Genomic DNA, 16,081 nt, shown 5'->3' with positions numbered 1-16,081 from the left:
ATCTGAAAAGTAAGTACAGCTGTCAAATAAATATAATGTATCAGAAGTATCAAGAAGCAAAAACAGAAATTTAAGTAAAGTTCAAGTCTCCAAATTGTATTTAAAGGACAGGTTGATGTTTTAACAAGTCTGTCTTAATTGAACACTGATGTCTCCACATGTTCCTGCTCTCCACACTGACCCTGAAGATATTCTCTCTGAACAACACCACACTGTAACATCTAAAGCTGAAGATAATATGAAGCTTAAGACAAGACAAAACATTGAATGTACCTGTATGCTGGAGAAGAAGAGTAACAACAACACCACCAACAACAACAACAAGAGCAAGTATGTAGTACTTGATTTCTCCAGTCTTGGAGTTCATCTTCCACTGATCTTGTCCGTCAGACTCAGACTTGCTCCCTTCTTGGTTTTCTTGTATATTGTTCAGTCTGTGTTTATCTGCTGTGGTGTGAAAGAAACAAGCGATTAGTAAAATGTGTTCCACAGATTTTCTTTGAGAGATCCTGAAAGCAGCGAGTTGTGGCTCACAGCTGGCAAATTGGACATAAATACAGCGTTTGCAGTTCAGTAGAAGAGAAGCTCTGAGAACAACAAAAACCAGCTGATGAGGACGTCAGTGTGTGAATAAATACATGAATGTGCTTCAGTCTGTAACATGTGAATCTACACACGACTACCAGAATGTTTCCCTCCACAAGAAGATCTGGAGAAACAAAAAGCTGGAAACTGTGATGTTTGGTGAAGGTGTACAATCCCATGAGATCACTTAAACACTTCAATAAATATATTCATTCATTCTGCTGAAAGTCTCTTACCTCGTTGACCCTTCCTGTTGGATTCTGGACAAAAACATAAAAACAACAAGCAGAAATAGTTTCATTAAATCCTCAAACACGACCATCATAAAATATAAATACTCACAAGTTACAGGTTTTACTTTTACCTCACGTTCATAAACGTGATACGACTCATTTGTTGAGTCCAGATTAACCAGGATGAATGGTTTGATTAAATGTGAATATTATAAAAACTGATCAGGCTGAAAGCTCCTCTGAATTGATCCTTTTCATAACAAAATGTTTCATCTGCATCTGGACTGATTCAGTCCTGTTGACATGAGAATAAATCCTGAAGCATCACATCAGAGTCAGACTCAGGTCCACTGAGGTATTTATCACAGTGCTGCAGCACCACCTGCAGGTGACACTTGGTATGTGCACGTGGCCTCTAAATTCAGCTCAGTGAATCATATGGAAGCAAATCTTTGACAGAATCATTTGAATTATATCAGCAACTGACCACCAACATTTCAAGTTTATTCAGTCCTGAATACTAAATGTTGAAATTTAAATACCACTGAATTTACTGAACTGAAATATTGACTTTGAAAACCATCTTTCTAAATCTACTATATGTGTTCTCAATAATCACTGAAAAGGTGTGCAATTTCAAAAACTTTATTTCCAGTATATATTTATTTTAGGGTTCAGATAGAAAATTCTGGTGGTTAATATTCAAAAGTTGTATTCAAGTCCTTCTATTTCAATAAGCTCAATTTAGATTTAAAAATTCAAGTAAAAAAACTCTGGTTGCTCAAATACACTTCATGTAATTCAGACGCTAAAATTCAAGATGTACAATTCAGATCTGAACATCCGGGATTACATATTTACTTTTACACACACACACACACACACGTATATATGTATGTATATATAAACTTCAAAGCACAATCAAGTGAACATTTCAAGGTGTTTGGGTTGTATGGTGGTTCTTAAGCTTCTTAATCGGCATATTAACCATAACACACAAATCTGTCTTCCAAGAAAAAGGGATATGAGACGTTTTTAGTCAGATGATGTTTCTAATTCAGCATGTTTGAAACTTAAGAATGGTGATATGTTCACTAGTAGATTTGTAGGTGCAACATGTTCTGTCTGTCTTACTTACATTTAACATTTATTTTCATACACTAATTGGGAGTCAGGAGGATGAGTGTGAACGAACATTTTCAATGTGACAACTTGAAGTGATATTTTTGACCATGTTGTGCATGTTTATATATCCTGCATGAAACAACACAGTAAGAACGACTGTGGTGAAGTATCTAAGATGAGCTTTTTGTAGTCCATCTTCAGAACATTGTAGTTTCACTACAGCAGACCCACGTCAATAACATCCGCCGCCAAATAATTACGTAGCCCAGTGTAGGTGCAGGGGTCAAGGAAAAGTGATTAGGAAAAGATGATAGGACGTGCTTTTCAACTGATTTTGAACTCTTGAATATTAAGCGCCAGAATTTTCTAAATTTCAGAACCCTAATATAAACATATACAGGAAATTTAAGTTTTTGATAATGCAGAATTTGAAAGTGACTGAAATTCAGACCACATGAATTCAGAAAGATGGTTTTAAGTCAAATGTTTCAGTGCAGTAAATTCAGTGATATTTAAATTTCAGTAGTGATTCAATTTAGTAAATGTTGGTATTCATATAATTCAAATTATATTTGCTTCCACAGAATCACACCTGCATGAATTCCACTCACAGTTCATCAATATGAAGAAAAACACATGAACAAGTCTTCAGCTCAGTGAAATATGTGATAAATGAATCAGATGATATGTGACACACACTTTGTCTCCTGTGTACAGATTTATACACTCTGAACATCACTGGGTTAAAGTTGAATCCAGTTTGGATCAATACAGCAGCAACAACATCAGGTTAACTTTATCAATCTGTTACTGTGAGCCAGTGTTACACACAACAAGCTTTAACTAAAAACTGTCACAGATTGATTGTTTCTGCAAAACGATTCAAAAGAGACACAAGTTATTAACAATCAATAACAAACTGTGACATGTCAGTTTAAACAGAGTAGATTATAACAAGCTTTAGTTTGTGTAAATAATAAAAATAACAGTAAAACTGGCTCAGAACAACATTAACTCAGTATTGTATCGACTCAGACTGGGTCAAACTCTAACAGTGATGTTTGAACGCTACTCTGTCAGAGAGACTTCCAACACGGCTCAGTGTGTTTCTAGGACCTCTCACCCCTCCATCAGTCCTTCCTTTTACTGCCAGCAGGTCGATGCTACAAAGTCCCAGAAAAACATCTACAAACATCTTTTATTCCCTCTGCGATCATCACACTGAACAAACTAAAACAGACACTGTTCTCTGTCCTGTTTAACTCTGCTCTTGTCAGTTGTAGTTTTAACTGTTTTTATCTCTTATCTTTAGTCTGATAAAAGATTGAATTACGTTTGAATAATCTCAAAACTAAAATCCTAAAAGTTAAAGAAGCTGTAAAACAGCTCGTCATGTGACTTCATTAACATAAAACCTTCATTAACCACAGAGAGCATGTAGTGCTAACATGCTAACATGCTAACATCATGCAGCACATGAAATAAATAAACTGAGGAGAGAAATCTTTACCTGCAGCTTTCTGTCACTCTGCTGGTCTTCTTCTTCTGCAGCAGCAAAGTGGAGACAAACACGAGTCGTTTAAACGTTCCTCCTGCTTTAAGTTTCAGAAAACACTGTGTCCTTGTATGAGACCATAGACTGCAATAAATATGAATGAGACACGGAGACGTTACTGTTAACACGGACCAACAAACCACCAGCAGCTCCTGCTACGAACCCTCCGTGCTGAAGCCAGCAGGCAGGCTGGAGCCGCTTGAATAGACGAATGAATCATAGTTCAGAGGATCATATTTGACATGAAGATGTGCGGCATCAAATAATAATGTCAGACAAAATACAACAAAGCCAGTAGCTAGAAAAACTCTTCAGTGGAGCTAAAGTGTGTTAAATTGACATTAGTGTTGTTTTAACCGTCCAGTTTATCTGCTGCTGCTTTACATTACAGTGATGTTAATGTAGCTGATAGTTTGGATAACTTGACTACTGATGTATTCACACTGTGTGTCGTTTGTCCACAAGTACTGTAATTAACACCATACAAGTTAAAGTTCTGCTCCGTCAGATTTTAAAAGGAAGTTTTTTATATTTTCAGACTAAGTGAAGGAATCAGAAGTGAGGAAGAATCACATGATGTAACTTAATGGTGTTGAAAGAAAAACAATGAGAAAGTTAAGAACTGATTCAAGAAGGAAGAAGGTGCACCTGATTGAAGATTTAAAGAAGAAGTTTGAGGAAAGAGAAACACATAGAAGCAGCCCAGACGTCAGGTGATGGAGACACATGAACACATTCAAAGCAGGAGGCAGAACAAACTGGTCTGACTTCTACCTGTATGTAGGTGAATTACTGTTCTGTAAATATTTTAAAAAGCACAATCTGTTATCCAAATGTAAACTAAAGGACATTCTAACAAACTAAAGTCAAAGCACGATATCCAAAGCTGCTATGAAAGGACTTACAGATCTTTTAATACGGGTACCAACACTACACAACAACTCTGACATGTTTCTGAAGCTGTTAAAAGGTTGTTGACCTCAATTACTGTTGTAAACACTAAAACACTAAAACTGACAGATAGTTGCAGTTATTAGGAAACAAAATGCTGATTCATCATTAACCTGACTGATTCATGAGAATGTTCTGTAATCCAGGTCAAGATAAACTATATTATCCCAGACAGGGAAGTTCAGGTGGTCAAGGTGCAAAGAACAGTCATAAAAACAGATATGAATACAAATGTACAATATGCAGTCCCCCCTTCCATCCCCCTCACACATGTACTCTCACTCACACACACACACACACACACACACACACACACACACACACACACACACACACACACACACACACACGTTAAAAATTATATATAATTATATATAAATCATCTACTGCACACACTAATGTACACCTCCTGGACTCCTTAATCATAATGTGACATTTCTAATTCTACATCTCCATTTTATCCAGTTATCTTCCTTCTCTCCTGCTTCAATTGTGTTTTATAACTGTCTCTCTCCTCCACCTTGTTGCCCTGCTGAGTACGCAGTTACACTGACAACATGGCTGAGCATTCAGACTATCTTGTCTAAAATATTTAGTTACAGAGTCAAAACACAGATGTATGGAGTGCTGCTTGGGTGTAGAAAGGTGTCCTCCTGGTGATCTCCAGTTTGGGGATCCTACTAGTTTAGAGTTATTGATAAGATCTGAGGCAGTCAAGAGGGTAATAAATTTAAAAAGCCTTTGATATTTATGGCTACTTAGTCATAGTTACCGAAGGGTATGTTATCTATCAACCAAGGAGGATGGAAACTGTGTGCCCTAAGGATGGTGTTATGGTCAGTTGGTTATCTAAATATGGAAGTATGTAAATCACCATTGTCATCTTTAAGTCTGGGCTAAGCTTCAAATTGCTATTAGTATTATTTAAATTCAATTCAATTCAATTTTATTTATGTAGCGCCAAATCACAACAAAAGTCATCTTAGGGCACTTTTCACATAGAGCAGGTCAAGATCATGCTCTTTCATTTACAGAGAGAGAGACCCAACAAATTGCTATTAGTATTATTTAAATATGAATAAAATTGTAGAAGTTCTGTCTCTGACCCAGACCACAGTAAAAGGAGATCATCCCTGGAATACACAAACTTTTCCTCCCAAAGTCCTATAAATAGATTAGTACACTCCCAACACTGTATCCTTTTTCTCTTTATAGAATTGATTCTGAAACAAAAAGACATTATTATTCAAAGTCCATTCTGCAAGTTTCAAGATGAATGCAACAGGGGACATCTGTTCTGGTTGTCTCTTTTCCACGTAATGTGATAGAGCCTCTAACCCCTCATTATGATCAATGTTAGTATATAGTGAGTCCACCTCCATGGTCACTGAAAGTGATGATCCAATGTTCTTAATGTTTTTAATTTTATTTAGTACATGTGTGCTATCTTGAATGAAAGGTCTACTACAAACAGCTTGATGTCAAAATCAACAAATTTAGATGCCAATTCTGTAATTGACTAATTTCCACTGATTATTGGTTTTCCTGGTGGATTCTCTAAGTTCTTGTGTATTTTGGGAAGCATGTAAAAAGAGGGGATTTTTGGGCTCTTACACATTAGGAAGTCATGTACATTTTGTGAAAACCATTCTTAGTTCTTTGCCTGTAAGAACATTTCTGTAAGTTCAGTCTTAATTTGTTCTATTGTGATAGACAATAAAGGCTCATAGTACTCACAGTTATCCAGCTGTCGGAAGGCATCTGTGATGTACTGGTCTCTGCCCTGGCCTACTACTGCTCCCCCTTCATCAGCTCTCTTGATTATGATGTTTTCAATAGTTGAAAGCCATTTTAACGCCTCTGTTTCCTCTTTTGACAAATTAAAATCTCTTTTCATCTTAAATGTAAAGAGTTTGTCCACTTCATATGTCACTACTTTGTAGAAAGTATTCAGAGTTTAATTGAATGTGGTTGGAATGAAAGTGGACTTTAGCATTAATGATGTTCTTGATGTACCCAGCTGAGCATGCGAATGAGAGGCTGCTTGACTGGGGCTAGTATGGTACCAAACTTTCAACTGGAGATTGTGATAGAACTTGGATAAATCTACCTTTGTGTGAAACTCACTGGTTGTATTTGTGGGGGCAAATGTAAGACCTTTAGATAGGACAGAGTTATGGCTGGTTGAAAGTGGAATGCTGGAGATGTTAATCACCTATTAATTCTGGTTTTGCTCCTGGTATACAGACCTGCTTCTGCCTCGTCTGGTTTTCTGCCTTGTTGTCTTTGTGTCCTGTCGTATCTCTTGGGTCTGGTGTCTAAGAAATCAGTTGAAGTAGAGTCTTCCATCACAGATTAATCCTCATTGCTACTAGGCAGCTGAAAAGAAACCTTTCTTCTCCTTTGTGGCTGTGGCTTGCTTCCATGTGTAGACTTCGTCTTCTTTGTGATCACATTGATCTCTCTTAAATTTAATCAGTTTGTCTTGTATAAGCTTTTTCTGCAGTTCATCCAGTCCTTCTTTTAACTCCTTTTCAAAGGGGAATTGTTGTTCTTTGAATCTTGTAGATATCTCCTCTATGGCTATTTCATTCTGAGTTTGACATTTCTGCTTCTTGGCTTCTTCAATAAGAAGTAGCATAAGGTCAAGGGAGCATTTATTCAGGATGGCCTCCCATTTATGTTTAAACTCAGTATGTCCAAAGCCAAATGATGGGAATTTTTTTATTCAATGCTTTTTTATCAATGCTTTGATGTGTGGTTTCCTCTGCTGTGTCTGTCATGTGACTTCACTTGTCTACATTAATCATGTGACTACTACCTGTCCATACCGATCATGTGATTACTTACCAACATATATAAGAAGCAGCCTAAAGGCGACCATTTTATACTTACTCTGATGAAGGCCTTAATGGCTGAAATGCATAGCCATGAAATATTAAAGGCTTTTTAAATTTTTTACACTCTTGAGTGCCTCAGATCTTTTCAATAACTCTATTTTTGTTAGAAGTGGCTTGGTCTGGGGGTGTTTTTCAGCAACACAGGCACTACTGAATGATCATAATAGGGATATTATGGGAATACTACATGCAGCAGCTTGTCTCTATGATCCTCTCGCTCTTCTGCGACTACACATTGCTACTTTTAACCTTGATCATGAAGGTGACTCTACAGAGTATAGAGGCTACAACATAGTATAGAACTGAGTAGTTATAGTATAAGCTATAATTTAGAGAATATTATAGATCCAAGATTAACCTGACAGAGGGTCAGGACTGAGAGAAAAGGTTTACAAAAAAAATCAAAATCAGTCTCCTACTTCAGTTCCAAGGGCATAAATTTATCGGTACACAGCACAGTTAGGCTACTGATATTTCAGAGCCATGGTCGGGGAGATAGATTCTAACTTGTACAAACCTCAGTCAGATAAAGGATCAATTAGTCAGGCAGACTAGATTAACATATTCCACTAAACAACCCCTCTGCCCCTGCAGTCTCTCTGCCACTAGGGGATGGAGAGGAGGCGGGTTAACAAGGGGGAGGCATTTTGGTCCTTTTTGCTAACAAAGGGGATGGCATCCCATCTCATCCCCCTTCAAATTGCCTAGTGGGTGTTTGTGTTGGTTGGTGTCGTGGGAGCAGGGAGGTGCTCCTATTGGGCCATCCCCTCTGTAAAAAATAAACAAATCACTTACTGACTGTATTGAAGTAAACTTTTGAGGTACTTGTACTTTACTTGAGTATTTCCATGTGATGCTACTTTCTACATTTCAGAGGGAAATATTGTACTTTCTACTCCACTACATTTATTTGACAGCTTTAGTTACTTTTCAGATGAAGATTTGACACAATGGATAATATAACAAGCTTTTAAAATACAACACATTGTTAAAGATGAAACCAGTGGTTTCCAACCTTTTTGTCTTTTGACGTCTTACAAAAAGCAGTGTGTAGTCGGGGTCACATTTCACATGTCTATGAGTTGTTAACAGCTCCACCAAATAGTGATTTTTAAAGGAGTTGAAACTAGCTCCACCTCCAGCAGCTACAACAGTAACATGCTGCTCTAACACTGATGCTTCACTATTAATAATCGAATGATGTCATATATAATAATATATCAGTCAGAGGGACCAAACCACTACTTTTACTGCAATACTTTAACTACATCAAGCTCATAATACTTATGTACTTTTACTGCAATTATTAATAAAGCCCAGATTTTTCATGCAGGACTTTTACTTGTAATGTAGTATTTTTACAATGCTGTATTGGTACTTTCACTCATGTAAAGTATCTGAATACTTCTCCTGCCCCTGGTTGGGGGTTAGGGAATGAGGATCCTCACAAGGATCACATCCTCACTATTACCATCTCTAAATAAACTCATCACTTAGTGAGAGAAAAGTCATGTCTGGAAAAGTGGCCCTGAGTTTTTTTTTTTAATTATCTGACATGAATCCACAAATGAAGGTTATGATATTGTAAGCACAGGCTTCACTCTCTACTGGACTCTATGGGTACAGTGGGTGATGCCCCAGTGTATGTCATCAGACTGCCTCACTGAGCCCGACTGGATACATGTTAGTTGCTGCGGCCCACCTACTACTTTATAATCCGAGCCACTTAGCGGAGCAGTAGAGCGCCCAGCCTAGTGAACATGAAAATGAACTGGGTGTAACCATGATCTAACGTCGCAGGGTCACAAATCATACAACAGACACCCTTGCACACTTTGTTCCCTGAGTCATCTCGGACCATGGGAGAATGGCGGTGTATATTGCCCGGGAGGGGGTCAGGTGTACCACAGCTGATACTCACACAACCCTTTTCACAGGTCCTGAGTCGCTCCTGTGGGCACGGGCCTTGACAGGGAGCCTATCATGTCCAAGAGATAGCCTGCTGTGCATATGTCCTCCATACTCATCCCACTGAATAAGGCCGTCAACACTGCTACACCATGTGTGGAATGCACTCGGACCACATTGGGGGGGTCCTTACCTCAGTTTCATTTCATTTCATTTCATTTAGCAGATGCTTTAATCCAAAGCAATGTACATCTGAGGGGGTGATACACAAGCAGGGATCTTGTCAGGAGAGAACAACATGAGTAAGTGCCATAAAGCTAAGTTTGAGTCCAGTAGGACGTAGATGCCAACAGGCAGTGCACAGAGGCAATGCATTAAGTGCATAGAGGCAGATTTTTGTTTCTCTACATTCAGTCCATCAAGTGCAGAGGTATTCACGAAAGAGCTGAGTCTTTAGTCTTTTCTTAAAGATTGAGAGGGGCTCTGTGTTTGGTAACTCGTTCCACCACTGGGGAACTACAGAAGAGAAGAGTCTAGCTAGCGACTTAGGGCCCTGGTGTGGTGGTGATACCATTAGCAGAGTGTAGTGAGTGGGATGGAGTGTAGACCTGGATGAGGGGGTTCAGGTAGGCGGGAGCTTTTTTAGTTGCTGCCTGCCTGTAGGCTTAGGAGATGCACTCACAAAGCCAACTAGCTAGGTTCTTCTTGGATGAGGCTTTACTGGCCACTCACTCTCCATAGCACATGAACCACTGATAACTGTGTCGAAAGGGGGCCGTGCATTCAACATAACATGTCAACACTTATACTGGCACCATAGATGCAGTTTTGCCCCCCTGGCCTCCCGATAAGGTGGAGGACAAATTGTCTCAAGCTGAATAGTTCTCAACCTAAATGAATTCTTTATATTTTTGGGAATGAAGGAAGGGTTCAGTCTGAGATTAGGCAAGGCAATGCAAGGCAAGTTTATTAGTATAGCACATTTCAACAACAAGGCAATTCAAAGTGCTTTACATAGAGCATAAAAGGCATAAATAAAAGACAAACTATAAAAGCAACACAAGTAAAAAGACATTTAAATACAATTAAAAAGAGTTAAATTTGGGAATGAAAAGAAGCTAAAAAAGAATAAGAGAGAAAACAGGAGAATAAAAGTTACAGTGCAGTGTAAAATATTAACCCTCAAATTTGGTTTAATAAAAGGCGGCAAACAGAAAAGTCTTCAGCTGTGATTTGAAAGAACTGAGAGTTGCAGCAAACCTACAGTTTTCTGGGAGTTTGTTCCAGATATGTGGAGCATAAAAACTGAACGCTGCTTCTCCATGTTTAGTTTTTACTCTGGGGACAGAAAGCTGATCTGATCCAGACCACCTGAGAGGTCTGGATGCTTCATAATGTAGCAGCAGATCAGAAATGTATTTTGGCCCGAAACCATTCAGTGCTTTATAAACCAACAGCAGTATTTTAAAATGAATTCTTTGACAGACAGAAAGCCAGTGTAAAGATCTGAGAACTGGAGTTATATGATCCACTTTCTTGGTCTTAGTGAGGACTCGAGCAGCAGCGTCTGAATCAGCTGCAGCTGTCTGATCGATTTTTTAGGGAGACCTGTGAAGACGGCTTTACAGTAGTCAAGTCTACTGAAGATAAATGTAGGACAAGTTTTTCCAAATCCTTCCAAATCTTTAGGTGATAGTAGGCTGACTTTGTAATTGTCTTAATGTGGCTGTTGAAATTCAGGTCTGAGTCCATGACTACACCAAGATTCCTGGCTTAGTTTGTAGTTCTTAACATTATCGATTGAAGCTGAGTGCTATACCTATACCTATAGACACAAAGTAGTCCCTGTCCTTTAAATAGGATTCAAACCAGTTCAGTACTGTGCCAGAAAGTCCCACCCAGTTTTCCAATCTGTCAAGCAATATGTGCTTGGCCCTAAACACCTTAGAAACACATTATCTAATGATATAGCTACTCTGGATGGCATTACCCTGGCCTCCAGCACCACCGTAAGGAATCTGGGAGTTATCTTTGATCAGGATATGTCCTTTAACTCCCACATAAATCAAATCTCAAGGACTGCCTTTTTTCACTTACATAATATTGCAAAAATCAGGCACATCCTGTCCCAAAAAGATGCAGAAAAACTAGTTCACGCATTTGTTACTTCTAGGCTGGATTATTGCAATTCCTTATTATCAGGCTGCTCTAACAAGTCTCTAAAGACTCTCCAGCTGGTCCAGAATGCAGCTGCATGTGTTCTGACTAAAACTAGAAAAAGAGATCACATTTCTCCCATTGGCTTCCTGTAAAATCTAGAATAGAATTTAAAATCCTTCTCCTAACTTACAAAGCCCTTAATGGTCAGGCACCATCATATCTTGAAGAGCTCATAATACCGTATTACCTCACTAGAACACTGCGCTCCCAGAATGCAGCTTACTGGTGGTTCCTACAGTCTTTAAAAGTAGAATGGGAGGCAGAGCCTTCAGCTATCAGGCTCCTCTCCTGTGGAACCATCTACCAGATTCAGTCCGGGGTGCAGACACCCTCTCTATGTTTAAGAGTAGGCTTAAAACTTCCCTTTTTGATAAAGCTTATAGTTAGGGCCGACCAGGCTCACCTTGGATTAGCCCTTAGTTATGCTGCTATAGGCCTAGACTGCTGGGGGACTTCCCATGATGCACTGAGCTCCTCTCTCCTCCTCCTCCTCTGCATCTGTATGCATTCATGTAACATCAATGCATGTCACTAACTTTGCTTCTTCCCGGAGTTTTTTTTGTGCTCTCTCATCTCACAGGAAACCCTGGGTTCTGGGCCGAGCCTTCACGGTCCTTCACAGTCCTGTTGGCATCCTTCCCTGGCTGTTGCTGCTTATACTTATTGTTATTGTTATGATTGTTGTTCTTCTGTCCCCCCCTTCCCCTTTCCCGCTCTCTTTCTCTCTCTCAACCCAACCGGTCAAAGCAGATGGCGCCCACCAAGAGCCGGGTTCTGCTTGAGGTTTCTACCCGTTAAAGGGGAGTTTTTCCTTACCGCTGTCGCCAAGTGCTGCTCATGGGGGAATTGTTGGGTCTCTGTAAATTAAAGAGTACGGTCTTGACCTGCTCTATGTAAAAAGTGCCTTGAGATGACTTTTGTTGTGATATGGTGCTATATAAATAAAAATTGATTGATTGATTGATGCTGTGGTCAACCGTGTTTAATGCGGCACTTAGTACCAGTAATACTAATACATAATTTTGCCACTGTCAGTGTTTAAGTGTATGTCATTGAAGACCTTAACAAGAGCAGTCACAGTGCTGTGGTGTGGTCGAAATCCTGACTGAAAGACATCAAAATGGTTGTTTAGTGCCACAAAGTTGTTCAGCTGTTGAAAAACAGCTTTTTCAATGATTTGACTTAAGAGGTTTGATATGGGCCTATAGTTGCTCATTAGCAACTATAGGCCGATTAGTACTGATGTGGTCACCACCAAGCAGCAGACAGCTGGGGTGAACCAACACGGCGCACATCTCACTCTCTCTCTTAGCTGAGGTCTGAATGACAATTCCCTCAGAGAGAAGCACTCCAGAGGTTCATAGGAATCACTCACCAGGGCCTCAAGCACTAACTGTAGTTCCCACTGGGTGTTGAAGACACGCATAACTGAGCGGTCTCCTAACCACCTGTAGGAAATGTTTCATGAGGGGGTGGGCGTAGACAGGTCTGTTGCCAAAACCCTCATGACAGGAGGAAACAGCTGCTGCATACACTTTCACAGTGGCACCTTTTCCACCAGATATTGTAGAAAGGAGAGAACCTCTCCCACTGCACCTGTCAGGGGGTCCAGTCTCCTTTCCCTGCACCAGCATTGGAATCCCAACCACTTGTTGATCCTGCTGTCACTGCCTGAGTGGTCTGCACCACCTGTGCTGACAGTCCAACCCACATCAGCCTGTCCCTCTCATGAGCCCAGCCTGAAGAGGTTGGCCCAATGTGGGGAGCACATCTATTGAGGCCGCCGCCAATGATGGGGGAACATTCACCATGTGGTGCTTGTGCCTCTTGGGATCCAAGCGCAGGCTGGCGAACCACCGTTGCAGGTGGCTCATGTGCAGGAGCCCTGGTGGAACCACTGGAAGGCCCACTGCCATGAACCCCAGCAGCTGCATGATAGTAAAAAGTAGTCAGAAAGCTGTGATACTCCTACTCAGTCCTCTCGGCTGTCAAACCTTCCATAAACAGAAGATTGGCCCATGGGGGGTCGATGTCAAAAGAGCCGAGCCAACAGAGTGGTCCATTAAAGCATCACTGTCAGCCACCTCAACACAGTGGTTGATGTTGTGTCAGTGCGTCTGCTCCCCTCCAGTTATTTCTGTAGGAAATGTGGAGGGGAGCGGAGCAGATTTGGTGTCTCCTCTCCTCAGTCCATGTGCAGGCCTAGGATGTTACTCTCTAAAGAGGAAGTAATGCGGCTGGCCAGTAAACCTGAGAGGTGAGCTCTGTATGCTGGTCCCATGCAGAGTAGTGAAAATGATGGTGATGACACTAAGCAGACATGAAGCGTCCTCTCCCTGGACAATGTGCGGGCATAAGTCATTATTCCCTAGTGAGGATATAACGCCGCTTCCCGCCTCACCGTTATCCAGGGAGACAAGCCATGCAGACCAGTCCAAGCACAGCGAGAGACACATCTGCTAAAAGAGGCCAATCGCCATCTGCTTCCCTGCCAGAGAGAGGAGAAGTGAGTGAGTGCTTTCTGCATTATGCAGCCTGTGTGACCAGTTGGATGAGGCAGACTAGGCTGCTATCATCACAGCGTCACAGAGGGCCAGAGAAGTAAAAGAGGGGAGAGAGGAGGATTTTGCTCTTTGGTGGAAAATTTCATTTGTTGTTAATAAAACATTTTCAACACGTTCAACAGAAACAGTACAGAGAACATGATCAATGGTGGAAGGGGGAGGTGAACGTAGTCCTCACCGATGTGGGGCCCCCTCCCACTGACAGTGTTGCAGACTTTCCCGGTGTGTAGGCCAGCTTCTGCGGGGGTCTGCCAGCGTTTTTTGCCCTGACATAGGCCACTCCGCAGTTGTGGGAGAGTCGGTGCTGTGGTGTCTCTGTAGAGGTGGTCTGACACTACGCTCCAGGGACGCTGCGCTCTCCCCCTCACCGTGGTGTTGCAGCGATGCACCTTGTCTCTCTGGCTAAAAGATGGTGCCAACAGCAGATGGGAGCTCAGTTGTGCCTTCTCCTCCTTCAGCTTCTTGAAGCACTGAGTAACAGAAGAAATGGAGCCCAAAAGCCCATCCAGAGCTATGGGAGCTCCCAGGAGGTCTTCTCTGTCCTTCTTCTGCAGGGCTGTGAGTCCAAGCCACATATGTGACAAGTGACATCACCCACCCTGCAGCAGCAGCAACACCCAGAATCAGGTTATTTATCTGGCTGACGGTACAGCCCAGAAAATCAGCCTGTTCTGCGGTGGGGAGGGGCATCCAGCAGTGTATTAGCCACAGCAATGCTCAACACTCCCAGATTGTTAGCTGCTCTGGGTATCTGCATGCTCAGCCAGAATATTTTCTCAAAATATTCCAGCATGTCCCTATCCTGCACCAGCAGAGGCTGCAGCTCCTTGCTCGCTGCTCAGCCAGTTGAGTGAGGAATCAGGAGGGTTGTGAGTGCCTCTTCCAGGGGGGACACACTAGGACAGCCTGTCTCCATGTGACCCTGCACTCTCAGGAAGGAAATCAGTCCCGCAACTGGTGACTTCATTTGCAGCGTCACACTGCCAAATGTCCAGGAGAGGAGTCAAAACAAAGGCAGGTTGAGCCGGATGAGCCGGGCTCTAAAAGCTTTCATGTAGCCACATAACCAATTTGGGTGGGACAGGCGAGGGCTCTACATGGTCGGCTGCCATGGCCATAACCTTTGGAAAATCATGACGAACTGAAGTTGGTGGTGGAATATGAAGGTCAGCAATGTTGCAGAAACAGATGAGAGGTTATCATCGTCATGGAGGCCAGGATGAAGCAGGGGACTCATCCTCGCTGTGGAGATCAATCTTGAGCTCTGGTTCATTCTTGTCGCACTGGAGTGAGATGTGACGTATACTGTGTGAGACACATAATCAGTAGGCGCATCTTGATTGGTTGGCTACGAACATGCAAATTTCAGTGTGCCATTTTGTGCGTGTAATTAGAGGAGTCCAGTCCAGTAGAGGGTGGAGCCTGTGTGAGACAGAACAATAATTACACACAAAACATAGAAGTCCATAAACACACCCTGACCATGTTCATCAATCATGTTACAGCATCACTGACAGATGATGACCTCACACATTTAAAATGACCGATGACAGGACATTAGATTTTATGTTTATGTATTTCTTATATTGTTCATTGCAGATTTAGAAATGCTGATATTTATTTATCAACATGTGACAGCAGAATCTGAAGCTGTCAGTATTTTAAATCAAAGTACTGAAAACAGCTTCACTAGACAAACCAATAATATTAACTGTAAGTCAGTTTATATTATATTTAAATTTCAAATATAATTAAAGCTACAAGCAGCGATGATCGGGCCCTCACACCTTCACGCATGTTGTGCGTGAAGGTGCAAGGAGTTCTGGGGGACACCCTCGAGCCATTTTGACTCACCCAAGCCCAAGCCCCATAAAATATGAAAATTTTCACCACCAGTAACGAATGTGCAAAGTTTCATAAGTTTTAAAGCATGTTTAGCCCCTCAAAAATGCATTATTCTTTTTGAATAATTATTGTTCACTATCGCACAGACATTTATAATCTATCATTCTGCTGCACTGTGCACTTCGTACTGTATGT

At 41.2% G+C, this 16,081-nt stretch overlaps 1 protein-coding gene across 1 annotated transcript in view; it reads right to left on the bottom strand.

Annotated features, from left to right (window-relative positions):
* LOC137192182 (titin homolog) overlaps positions 1-16,081 on the bottom strand; it is a 196,854-nt gene that overhangs the window by 5,750 nt on the left and 175,023 nt on the right. The window lies entirely within an intron of this gene.

This window comes from Thunnus thynnus, chromosome 11 (assembly GCF_963924715.1).
Source record: "Thunnus thynnus chromosome 11, fThuThy2.1, whole genome shotgun sequence".
Classification (NCBI taxonomy): Eukaryota; Metazoa; Chordata; class Actinopteri; order Scombriformes; family Scombridae; genus Thunnus; species Thunnus thynnus.
Note: the sequence above shows the minus strand (reverse complement) of the source record. Positions and strands in the feature narration are given on the sequence as shown.